General features: G+C 35.8%; 1 pseudogene; it reads left to right on the top strand.

The window, feature by feature from the left end:
- The first annotated feature begins 20,284 nt into the window (after nt 1–20,284).
- On the top strand, nt 20,285–20,422 carry LOC111557059 (annotated as a pseudogene).
- The last annotated feature ends 4,069 nt before the right edge of the window (nt 20,423–24,491 follow it).

A 24,491-nucleotide genomic window follows, 5' to 3' on the forward strand; every position in this document is an offset into this window, starting at 1 on the left:
TAAAATATATATGACAGAGTTGAAAAAATTATTAATTGTTACTTATTGAGAACATTCTCTACATAAGATCTTTCTAGTTTTAAACATTTTGGAATGGACTTTGTATGTATCATGCCATTTAATCATTATAAAATACTCTATGAGAGGGGCGCCTGGGTGGCTCAGTCTGTTGAGCGACCAACTTCAGCTCAGGTCACGATCTCACGGTCCATGAGTTCGAGCTCCACATCAGGCTCTATGCTGCCAGCTCAGGGCCTAGAGCCTGCTTAAAATTCTGTGTCTCCCTCACTCTCTCTCCTCCTCCCCTGCTCGCGCTCTGTCTCTCTCTCAAAAGTGAATAAAGATTTTTTTTTAATTTAAATACTCTATGAGAAATATACTTATAACTCTTTTCATATGAGGACACTGAAATAACAACCAGGAAGCCAAGTCTTGGTTCCCATAATGCATCAGTAGTGGCATATGAGGCCTTAAGAAATGTGATGCTCCCTCTCCCAGGAAATCTTACCTGACATCAAAAGCTTTACACTGACTCTCAAATGGATTTAGTTACCCTGTCTCTATGATCATGCAATATGGCCTGTAAAAACCTATCACTGTGTTTTTCCACATTGCATTATAATGATCTGTTTCTGTGTTTATCAATACTCTTAGAGTCTGAACTTCTTGAAAGCAAGAACTATGCTTGTTTCACTCTGTTCACTGATGAAGCAGACAAGGATTCCAACTGAGGATATATTTGACCAATTTGATCTGACTTTAGAGAGACCCTATGCTAGAACATGTTTGTGAAAGTGCAGATATATGTGGGTATGAAAGGCAGAGAATATTTTACAGATCCATGTACAAAAGACTGGCTTGTCTCTTACAATAGAATAGCAGCAGCTGAGAACTTTCCTTAAACTAAAACAAAGTGTATGAACCACCTGGAAGAGAGTAAGGCAGCTAGTGTACGTGATGATCCCTAGAGTAAAGACCTCTGTGGCTTACATTTAGAGCACCACCACCACCCTCCCCCCCCCCCCCCGCCCACCGCCAATTAATGATGGCTTCCAGGTAAGCATCGTAGCTTCTCACTCGAAAGTAAAACCTTTATATTAACAAGCCCACCCATGTGCCCAGAGCTTTGTAAGCTTATATTGGGGTCAGGGAGCTCATTATTAAATATGGATGAATACCCATGTGTTGTCAAAGTTTTAAGAAAAGGCTAAACAAGAAAGATTAAGATAAATAAAATTTTTAAATAACTTTAGGATAAAATAGATAAATTAAAAAAAACACTAGGAAATAAGTATAAATATATACATAAATACATAATCCTAGGAGAAATAGAATATGCTATACAAGTATAGTATAAAACTTAAAACTTTAAGTATAATCCTTATACTGAGTTGAAAAAATAAAAATCAGAATAAATGCCAATAAAAAGCAGCTCAAAAGAAGAAAGAACTTTTAGAAATTAAGCATTAGTTTCCAAGATATAACACTCAATAGAAGGGTTATAAGTACAATTGAGAAAAGCTTCTAAAGAAAAGCAAAAAATCAATGAGATTCAAAAATTGAAAGAAAAAAGTATACAGAATTTCAATTCTGGATGGCCAAAATCTGATCAATAGATTTGACAAAGACTAAATAGATGAAATGAAGAGAAAGACCTATCCAAGAAATCATGCAAGCAAATCTGTCAAGCTGAAGAGAGTTTGCCAACAAACTGAAATGGCCTACCATATGCTAAATGAGATGAATTAACAAGGATGAATTAAACCTATCATGGTGAAATAGAGAACAAAAAATTAACAGCCACTACAACAGTAATAATCACAACCAGTAAAATTGAGCACTTACAGTAATATGACATTTTACAAAGATCTTCTCATTGCTTGCCCCATCCATATACCTCTTTCCCTGACTTTATTAATCTGGATATTTACATCTTGCTTCTTCAGGTTTCTGCCCAACCTGCTGAGCCATTTGCCCCTGCACATTATTCCAGGTATATACTCATCTACTTCTCTCCTCAGAGAAAGATGATGAGATGCTGTGGCTGAAGCCCTACCCTTTGGTAGGAATTCTCCTCACTGATATGGGACACCTTTGAATGGGTCTATAGTACATGAGTAGTTTATATTTGGCTCATCTCCACATACCAAATTACCTGTCTGAGAATGAAGCTCAAAGTGTTTCCTCTCTGCTAGCTAGTTTCAACACTCAGTCATTATATAAATATATAGATATAAAAATATGTATCTATATTTGTCTGTCTGTCTGTCTGTCTGTATGTGTAAACCAAGGGAGAAGCATCATTTCAGTTGTAGCAGATGATAAGGGTTCTGGGCTACCTTTTCATTTAAGCTTACATGTACCATGAGAACCTTCTCAAGCTTGATTCCAAATGTAATGCCTCCACTTTAAAGTTGCTGTTGGATGTACCAACAAGGTAACTTGGTAGATCTGACAGAGTTCAGCTCATGATGGATAATTCTAGTCACTAGGGCAGTTGATATCCCATGTTTGGCAGCATACTCATAGGTTCTGAGGATTAGAGTACAGAAACTTTGGGGGAGCATTATTCGTCCTACCACAGGTAGGAACAGTTTCAGACCACAGCACTGTCTCAGAAAGGTTTTGGCTGGGCTGATGTGAAGTCCTCAGGCCACAGTTGCTAACTAAAGGATCTTGGGTCTTGCAGGAATCTTGGGTCTTGGATCTTGGGTCTTACATTACTACACTCACTGTTGTCGATCATTGTCTGGGAGCAGTTTGTGGGAAAATGGACTCAGTGTAAACACAGTAGTGGATCCAAAGGGGAATGGCTAATGCCATCAGTCAGTTATGGTTCCTGAAGCAGAAGATCTGAGAGGTGTAATTTTTACGGCTGCCACAAAGACCTCTCAAGTATTGTAATTTTACTTTACTATTTGTTGCCTTAGTTTTCAGTTGGTACCGTTATCCACCATGATTCATAAGGGTTTTGCAGATTTCTGATTGGTAAATTAAATGGAAATTAAGATAGATAGATTAACACAGGGATGTGCCATCCAGATCCCTTTTGAGGAAGAACTTGCTGCCTACCTGTCTATATGGAGTGTGGTGAGTAGAAAGCGTCCAGTTTTGAAGAACGTTCAGAGTCTTCCTTAGCTTCAGAGAATTGCTTTGCTTAAGTCCATCCATTTAAACTATGCTCCTGCCACCCTCATTAGTGCATTCCTTATCACCTTGGTAAACAAAATGTCCTAAAGTCCCTCCAAAACAACATGGTCAGTTGGTGAGTTTTCTAATTTGTATCATAAACCTATTCTATTATGCTTACTTTTCTGTCTTGATCTCTTCCTGTGGACATAGTTAGATATAGGTGATATAGATATAGGTATAGATATAGATATAGATATAGATATAGATATAGATATATAGATACAGATATAGATACAGATATATGTATAGATACAGATACAGATATAGACACACACACATACATCCTATTGATTCTGTTCCTCTGGAGAACCCTAACACATTCATTGATTAATTAATTTCTTACTTTCATATATTTCTTATAATGTTTTATATTATAAACATTAGTATCATTTAAATTTTAGTATCATTTAAATTTTAAATTTAAATTTCAGTATCATTTAAATTTTAAATAATACCTAATTTTTTCATATATTCTAATGATAATTTTGAGATGGAATTTTAATGAGACATCTTAGAACTTTTTAAATATTAGCATTCTGAAACAATAACATGTACCCTTATAAGATAAATGATATTTACAGACACTATCACACCAGGAGAATGGGTTATTTCTTTCTTGAAAATTGAACTGAAACATATAAATTTATAATTCAATGTCTACTTTTGTGATTCAATGAATAATTACCATCTTCAATGTATGTAGCTAGAGAAGAAATTTTTTTTGCAAAAGTATAAAGTAAATGAAAGGTGTGGTGTTTTATCGTTAGTTGGACTTTATTCCATTGCAAAAACAAACCCGTGTTTCTTCAAGTGAAGCAATGTATTTAAAGGATGATAGAGAATTAAGGGAAAGAGGAGAAGTCACATTGCCCAGCTTAATAGAATGATGGAACTGAAAGGTACATTTGGGAACAGTGCAAATGGAGATGGGTTATCCAGTCCTTTGTATTTTGTTTCATATCCTGAGCATGGCTATTTGGATTAATCATGTATATATATTTAGCTTCTGCTCTGGATCAGTTTCTTCACGAATAAGGTCTGGGAATTAATATTCAAAAACTTCCCCTAGTTCCAGTTATGCAGTCAAATGAGCACTTCCCCATGACTGGGCCTTGCAAAGCACTGCTCTTCTCTAGTGATCCATCAGGAGCTTGTTGCACAGTTTTTGTTTCTGCTACTAATCACCAATTGATTTTACCTTACGTATATCTCTCATTTAGCCTCACAAAGGGGGACCAGATCACTTCTATCAAACACAATCATTTATTAAATAGTCTATTCATAAATTTATATTTATACATGTATGTGAATATGAACATATATAAAGGTGCATGTGTATGTACATGCACACTTATGTATATGCTCATACACAGTATACACATGTGTATATGAATATGCTCATGTACAATTGCATGTATATATGCACATACTCATGCATGCAACTGTACAAGAGCAAATATATTTTTCCAACTTATCTTTTTGGGCCTAGATCTTGAATTTCCTTTTTTACTTCTTCTACTTTCCTTTTTCTGTCCTTTTTTGAACATTTGCTATTCATTAAACACAGTGGTTCTGTGTTGTATCTTTGCCAAAGAAGGGTCACACTGGGTCAATATTTTGGAGAAAGCTAGATTTACTTCTCAGTCTACTTTTATGTTGTTGTCCCAGGTTTATTGACAATATTACAGTATAGCAGAAAGATTCAAATGGCTCCATATGGTGTTTTGAAATCCATTCCAACTATGGGCTGAGAGTAACCTTAAGGTTGGACAGATTGCCAAAGTTCAAGAGATTCAACATTTATTTAGTGTCAGAATCTACTTAAATGATTTCCTGATCCAGGGCTGAGACTCAGGAACATAATTATTCCTTTCTCTCTCCTTCTTCTGTAAGGTAATAGGGATAATTCTCATGAGGCCACTCTAAAGCCCCTTCATCAGATGTGTGGCACAGCGTACTATCTTGTTGTGGACATTCTTGCTGGGAATAATGGTGACTCCTTGCTCATGTGCTTGTTCACATGGAAAGTTGTTACCCAGACATATGTAGTATGTCTCTATGAAGACCTAGACTATATTCTTCAGTTTGGTGTGGATGCTGCCCAATTGGTGGGTCCCTAGTAAAAGATTTTGTTCTACATTTGTGAATTCATTTTTTACTGCCTTATTTTTGGTAGGAGCTACATTGTCCTATAAGATGTGGCAGCAGGTGAAATAATAGGTCTTCATCAAAAAACAGAGATTGATGAGCACCTGGGTGGTTCAGTCAGTTAAGCGTCCAACTCTTGGTTTCTGCTCAGGTCATGATCTCACAGTTCATGAATTCAAGCCCTGCATCAGGCTTCATGCCGACAGTGTGGAGCTTGCTTGGGATTCTCTGACTCCCTCTCTCTCTGCCCCTTCCCTTGCTCACTCTCTGTCTCTCTCAAAATAAATAATAAACATTAAAAAAAAAACCAGAGATTGAGCCTGCCCAGTAGGATCACAAATGTATAAGTAACAGATCTGATGGATATTGTTGCATTTTTTAAAATAGCAAGACTAGCTACACATTAGAAGCAAAAATATTATTGAGATCAGAAGTTTAATGGTAAAAATGGTAGAAAGTTTATTGGTGGAAATCGGAAGATAGTGTCAAAATTGAGTTCATTGTTCTCAGCATGGTAGACTTTGATCATGATTAGGAGCTTTATACTTTGCCATAAATAATTTTGATTGGACAGTGTGTCACAGATGGTGAGTGATTCTTCAACAATATTATAAGGAGTCTGTACTTAGTGTCTTTTTAATACTCAACTGAAATTAGATCTTTGAAAATAAATCCATGGGCATTTATTTACAACTTTTGCTCACCTGTGTACAATGCATAATGTAATGTAAGTGCTGAACTTGCAGAGAAGAAGCAGAGATGGAAAGGACTGAATCAGTATGCGTGAAGCTTGAGAAACATTGCTATAAGGAAAATCATGGTGGTCCTATTCTTTTGTCAATCAAACATGAGGGCAATCAGTGGGGATTTGTTTTCTTCAATCTTAAAAATACATTAAAAAGGAAATAGCTGCTTTTTCTGGCTTCCAGATGCTGTCATGTCTGCATGTGGAACATAGAATCACAGAAACCCCTTGGTACCATAGTGTTAGATTAAAGAGCCATACTCAGGACTTTCCATTTTTTTCCTTCAGAGAGGAAAAGGGAAAGACCACTTTCTCAATGACCCAATTATATTGTCAAGTCACTGAATTAATAAAACGTGGAGCCTCCCTTCCTCCTAATTCCTTTTTATTTGAGACAATATGTCTCATTGTTCAAACTATTTTAAACTGGCCATTCTCTTACTTGCAGCCAAATTCTTTGCAACTTATTTGCATAGATTAATAACATTTGTTCTTTTCAAAAAAATCTGTGACATAAAGCAAATATTAATAGCTTCATTTTAAAAGATGAGTCTCTTGCAGTTCAGAAAAATCAAATGAGCTGCTTAGAGCAAATCTATGATTAGAATTCTGCTAATTAATCCTGGAGCTTAAGGGGTATTATTATACAGTGTCACATTGCTTTTCAAAAAGAACACATGCAGAATGACTGAATGCTAATGAGTACACTTTTACAGTATACAGTGCCTCTCAGAAGAAAGGCATTTCAACGGGGGAGACCCATTCTGCTCTAAGTATGTAGTAGAAGTAAAAAGTGATAATGGAACAATTGCCAAGTAGGAAAACCAATTATTGTATGTACATTCTTTCAATTGCTCATTCATTAATTTTTTCATTCATTCATTCATTCAACATACATGTATTGAGTATCTTTTATATATCATGAAATATACTAGCATCTGGTGTTACAGAAATAAAGTATAAATAGCCTTGCCTCAAAGAATATACTGTAGTATACTATAAAGTATATAAATCTTATAAACATGTAAAATGTGGAATGAAATATTTCCCATCCAACGGATTTGATACTGGATGATATTTCACCCTGACTCAGGGAGTCAGAGGTGATTAGCAATGGGAAGAAGAGCTAAGGACCCAGTGGATAAATTTGAGAGGCAGTAGTATTAGTGATTAATATATATGTTTGTCAAGGAAGAGCATTAATCTTACAGAAGATGACAAGGGACATCAAGAGTCCAAAAGAGATAACTAAGCAAACGAGCAGGTTGGTTTACCACAACTTCAAAGGTGCTGAAAGTAGATAATGAGTCCCAATAGATGAGGGTACTGATCTATTCATTGCTCACAGCACAGCAAACACTAAAAGCATCAGCATTGTGACATTTTTCCCATCATGTTATGGTTCCACACAGACCATATAATGGCTTCACACTCAGTAGGTTGCATAGTAGTTAAAGAACCAGGAGTAAGTCTTAACACCTATTGCAGCAGGCAATAAGCAAGCCAACCAACCTCCCTTGAGAAGCAAGATCTTACATGGCAATCACAATGTAGATGCCTTGACTCGTTTAATTGTCTTTGTGACTAGCTACCAGAGGATGCCTCAGGGTCAGAGGATGGTGAAGCTTACAGCAGTCCAGTCTACTCAGCAAAGTGTCAATCTGACTCTTGCTTAGAGTCAGATTTCCTGAAGGAAGTCTGACATTTTACCTTTACCATTTAGTGGCTCTACATACTTTGGCAACTTAGTCCACCCCTTTGTCTCTCCATTTGTAATGTGAAATTTTAATAGTGTCTTGTCCATGAGATTGTTTAAAATAGGGCCTGACATTTAGTAAATACTAAATGAATGTTCATTTTTACTATCATTCAGTGCAGCGACAGTTTCAGGTTGCTGAAAGAAAGAATGAATATAATTAAAATGTAAAAATGCCAATTGTGCTTTTGCCAGAGATATACTAACACGTATATATGGTTGGAAAAAATGAAATCAAGGACCTAATGTTGAGTGAGAAAGAGGAGGATGGCAAATGTACCCAAATGGTCACAAAGCCCAAAGAATCAATGTAGATGGATCATTTGTAATTCCAATACACTTTTTTTTTTCAGTAGAGGATCAATGCCTATGTCCATCCGTTTTTTTTTAACTTTTTAAAAAATAAGTTAGAAAATTGAACATTTTCTCTTACATTGTGTTTCTGATTATTACTGAAAGATCAATAACCAGATTTAAAAATCGATATATTGACTTGTAGAAATTTCAATAAAGGGCATAAAAATCAGTTATATTCCTAAAAATGTAAACACGTACTTCCTTCTCATGCCTGAAATATTATATATAATATTGCTACTCTGGTCATTTTACCATTCATAATAATGACAATAATGTAACAGTAATAGATTATAGCTACTGAGTGCTTACTCCATGCCTGGCTTTTTTTCCCCAACTTTAAGTACTATGCACAGACTAATTTATTTAACTCTCAAAACTATTATATAAGCAAGTGCTATTATTACCTCATTTTATAGATAAAGAAACTGAGGCATAAAGAGATTAAATTGTTCAAGGTCACAGAACTAGTTAGTAAGTGTCTGAATTATGACACAGAGACTAAACTATAGAATGTAAACACACAACATTAAGAAGGATAGAACCTGATAGCAAATGTCAAGTAAGGAGATTGTTTTCTGCAAAAATGTAATCCACTTTTTGATATACCTTATTTATGCACAAAAAACCCATGATCAGTGAACAAATCCTTAATGAGTAAGTCATTTTGAACAGCCCTGCCCAAATTTACTGCTAGAGGTCCAGTGACCTATCTGCTGACCTGGAACTTTGGTGTCAAAAGTTCTCGCTGAGCTTTAACCATGCATATCTTATAGATTCCCAGACTAGTAAAGGGGCTTTATTTTCTGTCTTGATAGATTTATGGATTTATTTATTGTAAATTACTCACAAGAGAGAGACATTTCATTGTAAAACACCCCCAGTATTGATTCAGTAAAATGAGGGTGTCATCATTAAACAAATCTTCCCGAATACCCAAACTATTAAAACTAATTGACTGTGTCTCTTCTTGAAGGTTAGCTAGGCGTTTCATGTGCTCACTAAGGAAGGTTTTGTCTGGCATTTCCACCCCATTCACACACTATCTCAGATGACACCTGTTGCTCAAGGCTTCATGAAGATTTTCCCCATCTTTTTATAGAAGAAAAGTAATCTAGGAATGCTAAAAATGAGAACTTTTAAAATTATAATCACTGTAATATACTCATTTCTGTTTATTTTTTAATAGTTTAATAGTTCAGTTATCTAAACTACAAGCAATCTGTTTTTTAAGGGAAAAAATAGAATTATTTTATTTATAGTGTTTCCTATGGAGCGTTTTAGAATTTTTTTTCCAGTGTTGTTTTCCGTTATCCTGTATTAATTCTTTGATTTGACTAGTGGCTTAGAGGAGGGGTTGGTGTCCTCCTTGTTGTTGATTGCTTCTTCAGACAATTATTCCCAATTCACGTTATTTAAAATAAAGTAAAGGGATGTCTGGCTGGCTCAGTTAGTAGAGCACCTGACTCTTTTTTTAAAAAAAAATTTAATGTTTATTTATTTTTAAGAGAGAGACAGAGTACGAGTGGGGGAGGGGGAGAGAGAGAGGGAAACAGAATCCAAAGCAAGCTCCAGGCTCTGAGCTGTCAGCACAGAGCACAACACGGAGCTCGAACCCATGAACTCTGAGATCGTGACCTGAGCCCAAGTCAGATGCTTAACTGACTGAGCCCCCCTAGGCGCCCTGAGCATCTGACTCTTGATATCAGAGCCATGAGTTCAAGCCCCCACATTGGGCATGGATCCTACTTAAAAAAATAAGTAAATAAAATAAAGTAAAAATAACCTATTTTGGGGGGCTAGTGCTCTATAGCTGAATCACTAGCTCCTTCTTCATAAAGTGTAAATGTTGGCGCATGAGGGTTTTCTCTGTCTTCTGTGGACGTGTCAATATCCACAGGACTGACTCATCCAGTTCCCTGACATACATGTTTCTTGATTTAACTTTACTTCATCCACACTACCAAAGTCACATGTTGAACACTGTCATTGCCAGAAATAACTCTACGACCCCAAATCACTGAAATAGAGCATGGGATTCTCTGATAAAATTTTCCTATAATTCTAGCTTGAGAGCTCCAATATCCCTACCGGGACTTTTCCTGAGTTCTTGGAGACTCTCTTCTTTTTATCAGTCATGTCCCCTTCTCCTTTTGTTTTTGTTCACGTTCAGTTTAGTTTCCATTACAGTAACAATCTTGCTTCTTTATCTTAGATTATTAATTTGGCAAAACCCAAACCATGGGTGAACAAAAATATTTACTAACTTTCTATTATTTTGCAGCTGATTACTGTTCAAGAAAATTATGGATTAGAATAAAATTGGTACCACTGTCAATTTACGATTACCAGTCTCAAATGTTCTTTAATCAGCACAGAATTTCTACTATGTTTTTCCAGTTGACTCACTCTCTTGGCACTTACAACAAAAACTATTTTAAATCTTCTTTAGTCAGTTCAAAAACAATCTGCCATTCCACTGTAATTACTGTCAACAACTGGGCATGTTTTCTCCATCACAAAGACAATAGAGAACATAGACAAAAATTCACTCAAATTATTATTTAATTATTGGACATTTGCATATGTTTTCTCCTTGTTCCCTTCTTTAAGAGAAGTTGTATATTTTTTCTCTATAGCCAGTGTTTTCACCATTAATTGCTCTGGATCCCGCACATCCTAAATTTCTCAAAATTTACGAAGGATAGTAGTTTGGAAACCACCCTGCCCTCATTCTGTGTAAGGGGAGATTTGGAGGGCCAAGAAAGAAAGAGTAGTTTACACTAGTGTGGTAGGACCTATAATACCTTACCCAAGAAAAAAAAATATATTTATTTGCAAATAATAGTTATGTAATTTTCCCACACAAGTGAAATCAAAATCATGTTCAAAGAAGGAATATGTTCTATGCAAATGAGATTAGACTGTATTACCACTGAAGTCAGATGAGCTTGATTTTTAGGTAAACAAGTGAAAAACTTAGTTATAGCTCATCTCAATAGGGAAGTAAGCTAGAATGGGAGCATCTGCTTTTGCCCTCACTTCTTGCCTACAGGCCATAGCACTTTCTATTTAGAACCAAAAGACATAAGTAAAACACAACCTTCATGATCATCTGACTAAGTTGAAATACTTTACTTTGTAAGGCACAAAAAAGAGACCAAGGTTGAATATAAGAGTTGTGGGGGAGGGAGGGAGGGACTCAAAATTCAGGATGCAAGGAGGGATTTCCTGAGGGCAGGTGGCAGGAGAAGATTTGGAAGCATGAAAATAGAAAATGGGAGGGAAAAAAAAGAAGGAACATACTCATAGCAAAGGTCCAAGTCTGTGAATTAAGAGAGAATATAAAAAGTCAAAGATACCTTCTCCATATTCTCTATGTGTATTATTCTGTTTTTATCATGTTTTTCTATGAAGAACATGATTTTCTATCTTATAACCTATGTTGTGTTAGGTCTACAGAAAATTAGCCTAACAAGCAGAATTTAGGAATAAAGGTGTAATTTCAACTTAATCATTTTGTGGGAGTTCCGATGGAGACAGAGACAAAGCTTGCTAGGCTTACCTGAGAATTGCTACACTATTTCTACTGGTCATGATAGTTATAGGGTTACCCAAGTGCCATGAGCATCTGAGAAAACTCTCAGGGACTGAAAACCATAAGAATAAACTTCCTACCTGTTTATACCCTTACCACCCCTAAACACCACTTCAACTCTCTCAGAGTTGGTTTCCATCTATTTTCATTATTCTCTTGGAATAGTTCTGTTCACTTTGCTATAAGTCAGTATATCGAGTTTCTCCCCCCCCCCCCCCAGTCCTCTCAATACTGGATCTTCTGATTGTATTCAAGTGGTTTTTCCATTTTTCAAAAATCCCTTGGCATTGGCACATTTGCCATTTTTTCTTGTACTCTTTTGCCATTTCTTCTCAATTTTCTTTCCATTTCAAATTTTTCTAACTGGTTCCTAAATGTTGAAATTCCTCAAGGCTTGTTCCTGATTTTCACTCCTCTCTCATGTTCCATTCTCTCTTTACACTATCTCATCTATGCCTATGACTTCAATTACTGTCTCTGGAATAATGATTCTGAAATTTCAATTTTTAGCTCCAAGTTGTCTGAATTTCAGACCTATCACACTGGCTAGCTACATCTTCACTTGGATATCTCAAAGACACCTGCTGTATATGCTAGAATTGAACCCATAGCTTTCTTTCCAATCTTTGCCATCTTCCATTATTTCCTTGTGGGATAAATTGACATAATGATATTGAAAATTTATATTCAGAATTTGTGAGTTTTTTTAAGTTTATTTATTTATTTTGAGAGAGACAGAGGCAGCATGGGTGGGGGAGGGGCAGAGAGAGAGGAAAGAGAGAGGATTCCAAGCAACCTCCCTGCTGCCAGCACAGAGCATGGGGCTCGAACCCAGAAAGCTGTGAGATCATGACCTGAACCGAAACCAAGGGTCAGATGTTTAACTGATTGAGCCACCCAGGCACCCCTACATTCAGAATTTGTGATGATAGATACTTGAGCCATCATTAAGGAAGAATTCATCGGAAGATAAATTTATAAATGGAAACAGTTTCTAGAGTGGTCTTATTTCAGTAAGATGCCTTCTCAACTGCTGTAGGCTATCCAGGGCAGCTGAATTAAAAGAAATTTCATTTAGTTCATAATATCTCACTGCAATGTTGTTTTTTTTTTTTAATAACATTACAACTTGTGTTGTCAGAAAAAAATTATTCTTCCGAAGTAATACAACAATGAAATATAGGACATTTTCATTTTGGATGAAAATCTTATAATAGGAATTATTATAATTGAAAAATACAGGATGCTTTAAAAATATATATCATGCCATTTTGTTTAAAAAGAATTTTTAGTAAAATTGGAGGAAATGAAAAGTCATCATTTTGAATATTACATTTTGGATCTCCTGAGCAGGACCATATTAATAATAGGATCTCCACTATGAGGATAAAGGAAGATGCTAATTAATTTTAATTAAGTGAACCAGCCTATGGATTGGCTTTTGAAAAAAAAATTCTTAAGAATTTTATATCTCCTTTCAAATTACTGACACGGACAGAAGTGTGAGGTCATTTCTTAGACTTTTTCATCGTACCCAAAGTGAAAGGGAAGTGGAAGCATGATGAAAATCAGCTTCATTTCCCCATTTTGAGCATAATAAGGCACTTTTACACAGACACTTAGGGCTCTCTTGTGGTTGTGCTAGTTCTAATTAATGCCTGTCACCTATCATCCCTGGGCTGAAGAACGAAACCAAGAGAATCCCTTCAGGGGGAGGGAAACGAATTTTAAAAAATGTCTCTCTGAAAGATTTCCTGTAAGCACTTTATGAAACAACATGAAATGATTGAAAAGGTGTCTCTATAGTTTTCATTAATATGCTCACACTCTTGCTATGTATGTGGAATAATCAACAAAAAATAAGGGAGCATTTCTTTCCATGTAGGATGCAAACATTATGGGCAAGTCACATTTTAATTTCATACTTGATGTTTCAGCTTATGCTATGTTTTTAGTTAGTGCTGGCCTATTAAGCTGCTAATTTATCTACCGTTGTGAAGGCCTCTGGAAATGCTGCTCCATAAATAATAGAGCAGTGATCCATAACCACCTCCCATGTAACAGCATCGAGTCCACTGCAGCTAATAGGAACGAACTGTTGGTTGCTAGGTGCCAAAATGCTGCTTGCCTATTTAGGAAGTGATATAGTTTTGTCTCCCTGCTAAGATGACAAAACTGTAATTAGAGATTAATCAAGAGCTACATTAGTGCCACAGTTTCCTGCAGTCTGACTTTTGTTGCCCACCAGCAGTTAAGTGCATCTGCCTGTATTTACCAGTTCTCTGGAGATTTAGAAATTTATTGTCATATTTACGGGAACAGCTGCCGTGCAAGTTGTCAAATCATAAAGAACTAACTCAAGAGAATGCATATAATTAACTAGTCTGTCTTTAGTCTATTTATTTCTAAAATGAGGCTTCATTTAAAAAGATTAAATAACATATTACATAACCAGCTATTTTTTTTGTCCTTGGATTTTGTTATTTTTCATTAAAACATTTCCATAGTAATTTATACTGAATAAATAAAGATCAATTCAGATATTGGAAGGGAGACAAATACATGCTGATAGCAAAGGAAACTTGGATCTTGTGATTTTTCTGAGAGCTGGGCTGTTGATGTATGTTAACATCATTTAAGATCTAAACTGCTATGGTTTTTAAAGAAAAATAATGTGGAGTTATTATGGAATTCATCTTTGTTTAAGTTTCATTTGCTATTCCTTTAGAACTTTTGCTGTGTTTGCTTTGGGGCAAATTTTTCTGTCATTTCTCTTTACATATATTGGATTTTTATTTTTTCAAATGCTGTAATATTTGGGCATGCTAATGACAAACATTTTTCTTTGTTGAAAGCCTGATATTCCTAGATGAATTTTTGGTTTAGTTGATTACTATAGCAAATACAGTATCAAAATTAAGACTATTGAAATATTTTAAATCTTAATAAAGTTATGATCAACATTAAGTAATGAATGCCTTGTTATTTTTATCTATCATCTATCTATCTATCTATCTATCTATCTATCTATCTATCTATTATTATCTTAAACCTTGAAGTGGAATTAAATATAATATGTATTTTGTATTGTTTTAGTTGTCACAGTAAACAGATAAATAGTTTTAATTGAAATCATTGGAAAATTGTATTTGTATAAGCACACTTTATAAAACTATATACATATCAGACACAGACACAACACACATTTTTAAGCAGATTCATAGTATGTATATTATTTTGCATTTAAAGAAAATACACTTTGATTCCATTTTGATTCTTCTGACTTACATCAGAATTTTGGAGCAGTTGTAATTCACTCTACTATTCAATCTGTTAATACAAAACTAGTTGCATTACAACTTGTAAGTCTTTAATCACATTAAAAACTAAAAGCTACTTTGCAGTAAGTTGAGGTTTTATGCTCAGATTTTTAATTACAGTGCTGTATTTCAAGTATAAAATACTCTTAGACATCCATTTCACTAATTTTGGGCTCCATAGGAAAAGTACAATTTTCTCAGGGTGTTTGAGACTTTATTTACTCTTCCTCCCTAAAAGCAAAGAAAACAAAATAGACTGTTATTGCTGCAATTGTCCTGTTTCTAAAAAATACATAACATACAAGTATATGTATATGTATATAGTCTTATTCACCTATATTCAGATAAAACCTCTGTCAGAAGTCTTTAGAAATATAATAAAAAAGAACTACAAGATCAGCTACAGAAGAATTTGTGCTGTCAGATTCATTTTGATGTTTGCATTTTTGTTTTCAGTCTAACGTGACAAACTTCCATCTATTTGAGAAGTATTGTTAATTTAGAAAAAATATGAAATCGCAGAAATGAAATATAGGAAGAAATTTTGCATCATTACTGAAAGAGCCCTGCAGGGACTGAACTGAGAGCTTGAAACGGATTCCCGGCTGCTAACTACACTTTTGTTTGTTTGTTCAGGAAAGCACCAGAGCCAACTCTAACACTGACAGTACAGAAGTGGCTGGTCATTAAAAAAAATATGAAATCAGACTTCTGATAATTTATATATATTGGAGTACACACTATATAATTTTTGAAGAATATGGATTTTGGTTGAAATCGGGTAAGTTCGTTTTTGGAAATACCAGAGACTCAATTGACAATTTTATAATTCATTTAGCTAGCATAGAATATGTTGATTTTGAATAAAAAGACAACACCTTACTAATGTGTGTAGTTACTTACAGGTATTTTAAATACTAATATTTGCTTCAAATAACTTCTTATATTTTTAATCACACTGCTAGCATCTGTTAGTAAATATATATTTTAAAATGTAGAGTGTTATAAAATGAAAACACTATTAAATAGAATCTTCTGGCAAAAGTGTAACAAACTGTTAAAAATAATTAATAGGAATTTTTCTCCCTCCTCAGTATGTTCCCTTCTATTGAAGATATGGTTAGGACTCACAGTTCTTCAATAATGTTAATTATAAGCAGCCTAGTTATAAGCTGAGGTCACAAATTATTTTACATAACACATTATTATCAATGCAGAAAAGCATTTCTGTGCAATGGAAGGGGAGTGCTTTAGAAGCTAATCACTAGACGTGGTTTCATTACTATGTTATTTGTTCTACAGGTTATTTTAGAAACAATAATAATAGTAATAAAACTTGTTATTTTTCTTTTAGAAAGAAATTTAACACAATTATTAAAACCTAGAAAATGTCCATGAGCCTTGAATTATCAAATTCCAATGATTTAGCGTAGACTGAGGCTGAATATTCTTTCAACTTTGATGTACGAAATACTTCATATGTTAATTCATTTATTAGTGTGATGTGTTAATTAATTAGTGTTATAAACACTATACACAAACAATGAACACTATAACTCAGAGGATTAAACTAAATTCATCAGAGTCGGGCGCCTGAGTGACTCAGTTGGTTAAGCGTCCAACTCTTGATTTTGGCTCAGTTCATGATATCATGGTTCGTGGGTTTGAGCCCCACATTGGCTTTGTACTGACAGCTCGAACCTGCTTGGGGTTTTCTGTCTCCTTCTCTTTCTGCCCCTCCTCTGCTCTCTTTCTCTCTCTCTCCTTCTCTCTCTCAAAATAGATAAATAAGCATTAAAAAAATAAATTCATCAGATTCAAACATGTCTTGGAGTTGAATGCTATTTTGCTGTATTTTCGTTTTATGGTCTCAGGAGAATTAATTTCCTTTGACTCAGTTTCCCCATCTGAAAACAAAGAGAGAAAATAAAAATCTAGCACACAAAGTGGTTGGAGATTTATACTGTGTGAAACATGTAACATGCTTAAGGTTCTTGGCACATCTTACTGTTTCAAATATTCCTTTAGATATGGTTATTATTCCTAAGAGTGAATGTCGTTAAAACCTACTCCTGAGGCCAGGGTTCTTCTCGGATCCAGGACCAAGAGGCTTTGAGTTGCTGGAGCTGAAGCTCCAGGAAGGAAGGTGAGGGAGCTGCAAGAATATGGCCCAAGGACAGGGCCACACACACCACCACGTTGCCTTCACTTTTCCTTCTTTCTCACATCAAGTTGCCGGGTCCTCTCTGCTGTCTGCTTCTTGGCTTTCTTAACCTTGTCATATGCAGCTGGCAGGAGAAAGGAACCCCGAGGAGCTCAGCCATCTTCCTGGCCCTGCTGTCTAGCCCCAGAGCTATGGATTGGCAGCTTAGTGACTGGGTCTGCAGACTGGAACAACAAAGACTGTGCCACAAGACAGAGTTTAGTGGACCAAAGTTGGAGGGCAACAGTGTTATCTAACCATGGGGAACAATTTGGAAAAAAGGAGGATGCACTTACCCCAGCTGCCTGTCGATCAGTATCTCCAAGCCTGAAAGCTGGTAGACTCCTTCTGCTAAACATGAGGATCAAAAAAGGGAGAAAAATAAAGTTAGGCTTAGTGATAGTGCGCATCCTCAGGAAGGCACCTCAAAGAAGGCACCAGGCTGCAGAAAAGTCAATGCAGCAAATGACCAACCAACAAGGAAGGGTGAGCACATCAGCAACTGATCAGATGCCTCGAACATGCCAAGTGCAGTGTTACAAGCCAGGTACTCTGTAGCACTCAGATGGGAGAGGAGTTGGGGAAGACCCACTTGCCGAAGCAAGTCTTCTTCACATGCCTAGGAGAGTTATCACCTGCTCTGGGATTATCTGGATTTTTGTTTAGGCAGCAGGAGGGGCACTCTGTGTACATGCCCTCTTCATTTGAATGAGTTAGAGGATGTGGTTCTTCACTCTCCCACCTTGGGCCAGTCAGGACAACCATGCTAACATGATGAGGGAAATCTAAGGTATGCTTCCTATACCCAAAGAGAGGCTGCTGGCTCCCACACTGAGACTGTCACCTCACAATCACCAAGATTTGCAGTGGAGGAGGCAAGGTCTATAGAGGGGGCCAGCTGCTGCCCCCAGCAGAGGGGGTGCATCTGCTTCCTGGTGAGTACCTATTCTCAACCCTACAGATGTTAAAGGGCTCCTGGAAGAGACAAGAGTCTCCACCACCAAAAGGAAACAGGCACTCTAAACTGGGACAGCCTTTCGGGAGATAAATTTTACCATCAAATTTTAAAATGTACTTTCTCTTTGATCCACTAGTAGGAATTTGGATTTGAGGGAGTATCCCAAAATAAATATACAAGGATGTCCACTGCAGCATTGTTTATAGTAAACCCCCAACTGTAACAAACCAAAATCTTGGTCAACAGGGATTGACATATTAAAAAATTATGATAGAAGACTTTATGGGCAAACTAGAAAGATCTTTAAGGAATAATGAGTGAAAAAAGTGAAGCCTAGTACAATATATAAAATATCACTTTGGGGTTTAAAATAAACAAATGAATGCATGCAATATAAAAGGAGATACTCAGGTATGTGCACAGTGTTTGTCTTCTTTGTTTTCCTCGAAGCAATTATAAGAACTTAACGGTTTCATTCGGAGAGAGGCTGAAGGTGGAAGAGAAGGACACATTTACTACTCATTTTACACCTTTCTGTAATTCAACTTGTCAAACCTTAAATAAGTTTCATTTTATTTTCATTTTTCTTGTCAATAGGGGCTCTCTTGATGGGAGGTTATGGTCCATTTTTAGTTTGTATCTTTGTCAAAGAGAGAGAGAAACTCGTGGTAAGAAATAATCCTTCTTCTTCTAGATGCTGTATATGTCAATGAGATGTTTAGCTGTGATGCAGCCATTTTGTGAACATGAGGTATCTAGTTAGTGGGTGGCAATCAGAAAGATAGAAAGACCAAGGACCTCAGTTTTCTTGATGAGTAGCTGAATTATCCAACCCTTCACTATTTAGGACATAATATAATGTAAGAGAAAAGATTATCCTTATTGTTAAAGTCAGTGGAGTCAGGATTTTATGTTACTTGCAGTTAAAATAAACCTAAACTGGTACACCATCTTTTGAAGAGATAAAAGGCATGTTCTATGTTCTAAAAGGCAGGGATTGAGATGCAAAGGTCAGATTATACTAGGCTACAAACTTCAGCTTCAAAGTGAGATACAAATGACTGTTAAATGTGAAAAACTCAACCTCACTCTTAAAGAGAAGGGCATTTTAAAACTACAATGAGGGGCGCCTGGGTGGCGCAGTCGGTTGAGCGTCCGACTTCAGCCAGGTCACGATCTCACGGTCTGTGAGTTTGAGCCCCGCGTCGGGCTCTAGGTTGATGGCTCAGAGCCTGGAGCCTGTTTCCGATTCTGTGTCTCCCTCTCTCTCTGCCCCTCCCCCGTTCATGCTCTGTCTCTCTCTGTCCCAAAAATAAATAAACGTTGAAAAAAAATTTAAAAAAAAAACTACAATGAAATGACATTTTTTATCTCCATGTTGACAAAGAACAAAAAGCTTGATCACATCCAATAGTGTCAAAGGGAAATCAGCATACCCATTTATAAACAGTATAGAGCTACGGAAAGCATTTTGTTAATAATTTTCAAAACTAAAAATCGAAATCCAACAACTCTGCTTTGCAAGAGGATGTACATAATGATAGTCATTATAGCATTGTTTGCAAATTCAAATTAGCTAAAAACTACCCAATTGCCCATCGTAAGGGGAACAATTAATGAATCACATTACATTAATATTGAATTCTTTGAAGTAATAAAAAAATGAAAATATATCAAATAAATATTGAGAAAAACAATTTGCAGAATAGTACAGAATGGTATACTGCCGTGTGTGTGTGTGTGTGTGTGTGTGTGTGTGTGTGTGTGTGTTGGGGGGTTATTTTAAAAAGTATAAACAGAATCTGGAATGATAAACAAAAACTCAATAACATCAGTTTCACTAAGGAGGGGGATTAGGTGGATAGGTGGATACAAGCAAGAGAAGGAAGAAAGACTGACTTTCACTATATACCTCTGTGTACCTACTGAATTTTGTGCCATGCACTTATATTAGCTATTCACAATGATTCATTAGTAGAAGGAGAGATAATCATAATAATAAAAGAATAGGTAGCTTTTCAGCCTTTTGGCTAAGATCAAGTGTGGTACCTGTTCTTATCCGTTTAATATCTGATTTTTCCTCTATCCAGTAAGAAAATAATAACTTAATGGAGGAATATCACAAGATATTAAGCTAGAAAAATTATTATTTCTATAAATGTGAAGGTATATTTAATTTTAAATATTCATTTATTTAAAAATGTTAATAGATGGGTGCCTGGATGGCTCAGTTGGTTAAGCATCCGACTTTGGCTCAGGTCAAGAACTCACAGTTTGTGAGTTCAAGCCCCACATTGGGCTCTGTGCTGACAGCTCAGAGCCTGGAGTCTGCTTCTGATTCTGTGTCTCCCTGCCTCTCTGCCCCTTCCCCACTCATGCTCTGTCTCTGTCTCTCTCTTTCAAAACAATAAATATTTTAAAAATTTAAAAATAAATAACTAAAAAAATATATTAATAGAGATGGAATGAGTCTTCACATAACCAAGTGTGACTAACATGGAAAAAAAAGAAAATCAGGCAAACACAAAAATGTGCAGAGAATCTGAGATGTATTTTCACTACCATTCTACAACTACATCGCTTTTAATATTCTTATTGGATTTATTTCGAGAATACACTCATGTTGAATGTACATATTTATTTACACAAAATTCAATTAGGCAACTAGTTTGTATTCTGATTTGTCCCTTTGTCCAATTTAATATATTATGAGCATTTTTATTGTCATCAATGAACTTTAAGAAATAATTTTAATGGATATATAATAATTCAATGGCTATGGTATCACTTTTTAACTCTTTGTCATTATTCATAATTAGAATGCTTGCTATTGTCACATAAGCACTACAATGAAATTTTTCTACGTATATTGGTGTCCATCTCCTTAGGATGAGTTCTGGCAACAACTATTAATTGCTTTGCCAAAAGGTTATGTTGATTTTTACTTATGTAAGTACTTTATGAGAATCCTTGTCCCACCCAACAATTTCTACTTTTGGAAATTTTTTTATGTTTGCCAGTTTTATGAAAGTTAATGGCATCTTTAAAAATCTTGCATTAATGGGGCGCCTGGGTGGCGCAGTCGGTTAAGTGTCCGACTTCAGCCAGGTCACGATCTCGCGGTCCGTGAGTTCGAGCCCCGCGTCGGGCTCTGGGCTGATGGCTCGGAGCCTGGAGCCTGTTTCCGATTCTATGTCTCCCTCTCTCTCTGCCCTCCCCCGTTCATGCTCTATCTCTCTCTGTCCCAAAAATAAAAAAAAAATAAATAAATAAACGTTGAAAAAAAAATTAAAAAAAAAATCTTGCATTACTAGGGGCGCCTGGGTGGCGCAGTCGGTTAAGCGTCCGACTTCAGCCAGGTCACGATCACGCGGTCCCTGAGTTCAAGCCCCGCGTCGGGCTCTGGGCTGATGGCTCAGAGCCTGGAGCCTGTTTCCGATTCTGTGTCTCCCTCTCTCTCTGCCCCTTCCCCGTTCATGCTCTGTCTCTCTCTGTCCCCAAAATAAATAAACGTTGAAAAAAAAAATTTAAAAAAAAATCTTGCATTACTTATTTGTAACATAAACCTTTATTTATGTGTTTAGCGTCCATTTGTATTCCTTCTGTTCTAAAATGTCAAATGATTTGGGGCATTTTTTCTGTTGCAGAGTTAGTAACTCACTTATTTGACTTAGTTATCTTTGTCTCTCTGTGTCTCTCTCAAAAATAAGTAACATTAATTTTTTTTTTAATTTAAAAACAAGGATGCCTGGGTGGTTCAGTCAGTTAAATGTCCAACATAGGTTCAGGTCATGATCTCACAGTTCATGAGTTCAAGCCCTGCATCAGGCTCTGTGCTGACAACTCAGAGCCTAGAGCCTGCTTCAGATTCTGTGTTCCCTCTCTCTCTGCCCTTCCCCCAGCTCACACTCTTTCTGTCTCTCAAAAAATAAATAAACATTAAAAAATTAAAAATAAAAAAAGAAAGTTATCTGTAGAATACTATTTGTTGCAAACATCGTATCTCATTTTGCCATATGCCTAATGAATTTGGTTTTGAAATTATAGACATGCAACATTTAACATATTGATTTATGTCTATACAAGTTTGCACCTAGAAATTTATCTCCCTTTCCTAAATATATTGATATTCTGTTTTTTCTACTAGATCTTTTGAATGATTTTAACTTTTACATCTAATGTTTTAGCATATTTGTGCATTATTTCCGCCTAAGATATGTAATAAAATCTAGCTTCTCTTCTCTAACTAATTAGCATAATACTTCTAAAATCATTTAGAGAGTAAGCATTTAGTTCTTCACTGATTTGTTATATAACATTTTTTTGTCATACCAAACTATTATATATGCTGGAATCTATATCTGATTTCTGAATCTATATATCTGATTTATCTCTATTGAGCCTCCTTATACTTCTTCAAAAATGAACATGCAGTTTAAAATTTTGTTAGCAAATCTTTAAACTTTAAAATCAAGGGTGCATGGATGGCTCAGTCATTGAGTGTTCGACTTCGGGTCAGGTCATGATTCAATGGTTCATGAGTTTAAGCCCCATGTAAGGCTCTGTGCTGACAGCTCAGAGCCTGGAGCCTGCTTCGGATTCTGTGCCTCCCTCTCTCTCTGCCCCTTCCCCACTCATGCTCTGTCTCTCTCTTTCTCAAAAATAAACATTAAAAAAATAAAAATAAAACTTTAGATTTATCTTTCTAAATTTGTTTGTATTTATTGGATCCCATTTATTCTTCTACATGACCTTTGTCCATTCCCACATAAATCCCCTTAGTGTTTTGTTTGGGGGAACACACACTTTGGGGAAAACACACTTTGGGGGGAAAATGCTGTTCCTTACAAAATCAAATCTTTCCATCAAACAACATAATTTCTCATCTCTGCATGTAGCCATTTTTTATGTCATACATTATTGGGTTTTTAAAAATATTTTATGAGGATTTTTATGTGTTTAGAACTTCTATAAAATTATTTACTAAACATTGTGGTAATCCTCTGAGGTAGATATTTTTATTTCTATCATCATGATGTGGTAAGAAAATTGGGATTTACAGAGATTAACTAATTTACTCAACATTCCATGCTAGTGAGTGGCAGAGGCCAGTTCTATGTAACCCCAAGCCCATAGGCATACCTATCATGCCTGTTGCCTCCCAGTTATTATAGGTTTAATAACTTGTGAGGGAATTCTGTTCCCCAAAATACTACTTAATACAATATAATTAAATATAACAGTTTAATGGTCTTTTCCCACTCGCCTTTTTGTATAGAAACTGAATAGTTTTCTGAGAAATAGTTATATGAATAATTATTTTACTGTCCCATCATTTAGCTTTTTTACTTAGACCAGGACTATTCAACTTGCACTTATTTCAAGATTCCATAAATAAGATTCATAAGAAAAAAAGGGGAAATAAACCTTCATTTTTAATCCCTATACATTTCAAAGGCATTCATACCTAGACTCTCATTTCTCCTGTCACTCTCCATACTCAGGAGACACAAGAGACCATGGAAGGTTAAACATTTCCCATAACAGGCTTGGCAAAACTCCACAATAGCTAGGTGACCAGGGTAGTCTCTGAAGGTGACTCTTTTCCTGAGCATGTTGTTTACTGCTGTACAGGTGTTTTTCAGCTGTATAATTATTTCCATCAGGGCTTTAATTTTAATGTGGATAATTTTGCTCTTCAGACTTCTCTGGTGTCCAAATATGCATCATTTATTAATATGCCCTTAAATTCATAGATAATCTCTGACTACCATTCTTCAGTATAAAATTAAGTACAGTTCAGGATATAACAACCACACTAACACTTAATGTTAGGTTTGCTCTTTTATTAACATGTATATCACACCAGGAAATTAACTTTGTACAGGTTAAGTTTTGCAACTTGAATATGAGATCCCAGGTACATTCTTTTATTAATAAAGGAAAAAAACTGGACCTGGAAACATTGTTATTATTCTATTCTTCAACTTCTTCATTGGCTAAGTAACTATTGATGTTCTAGAATTTTACTTCGTGTAACTGAAATCCCGGTGATAAGAGACTTGCTCCTGAATCTTGATAGATATTTCTGAAGGGGTTTCGATTCTTTTTATTTGAATCATGACACTGAACTGTGCTTTTTACTTTTGGTCACAGAGGAAAAGTGGTATCTATGGCAACAGAAAGTTGAAGTGCGGTTCCTGACAGGGTTTTCATG

The sequence above is a fragment of the Felis catus genome, chromosome A1, assembly GCF_018350175.1.
Source record: "Felis catus isolate Fca126 chromosome A1, F.catus_Fca126_mat1.0, whole genome shotgun sequence".
Classification (NCBI taxonomy): Eukaryota; Metazoa; Chordata; class Mammalia; order Carnivora; family Felidae; genus Felis; species Felis catus.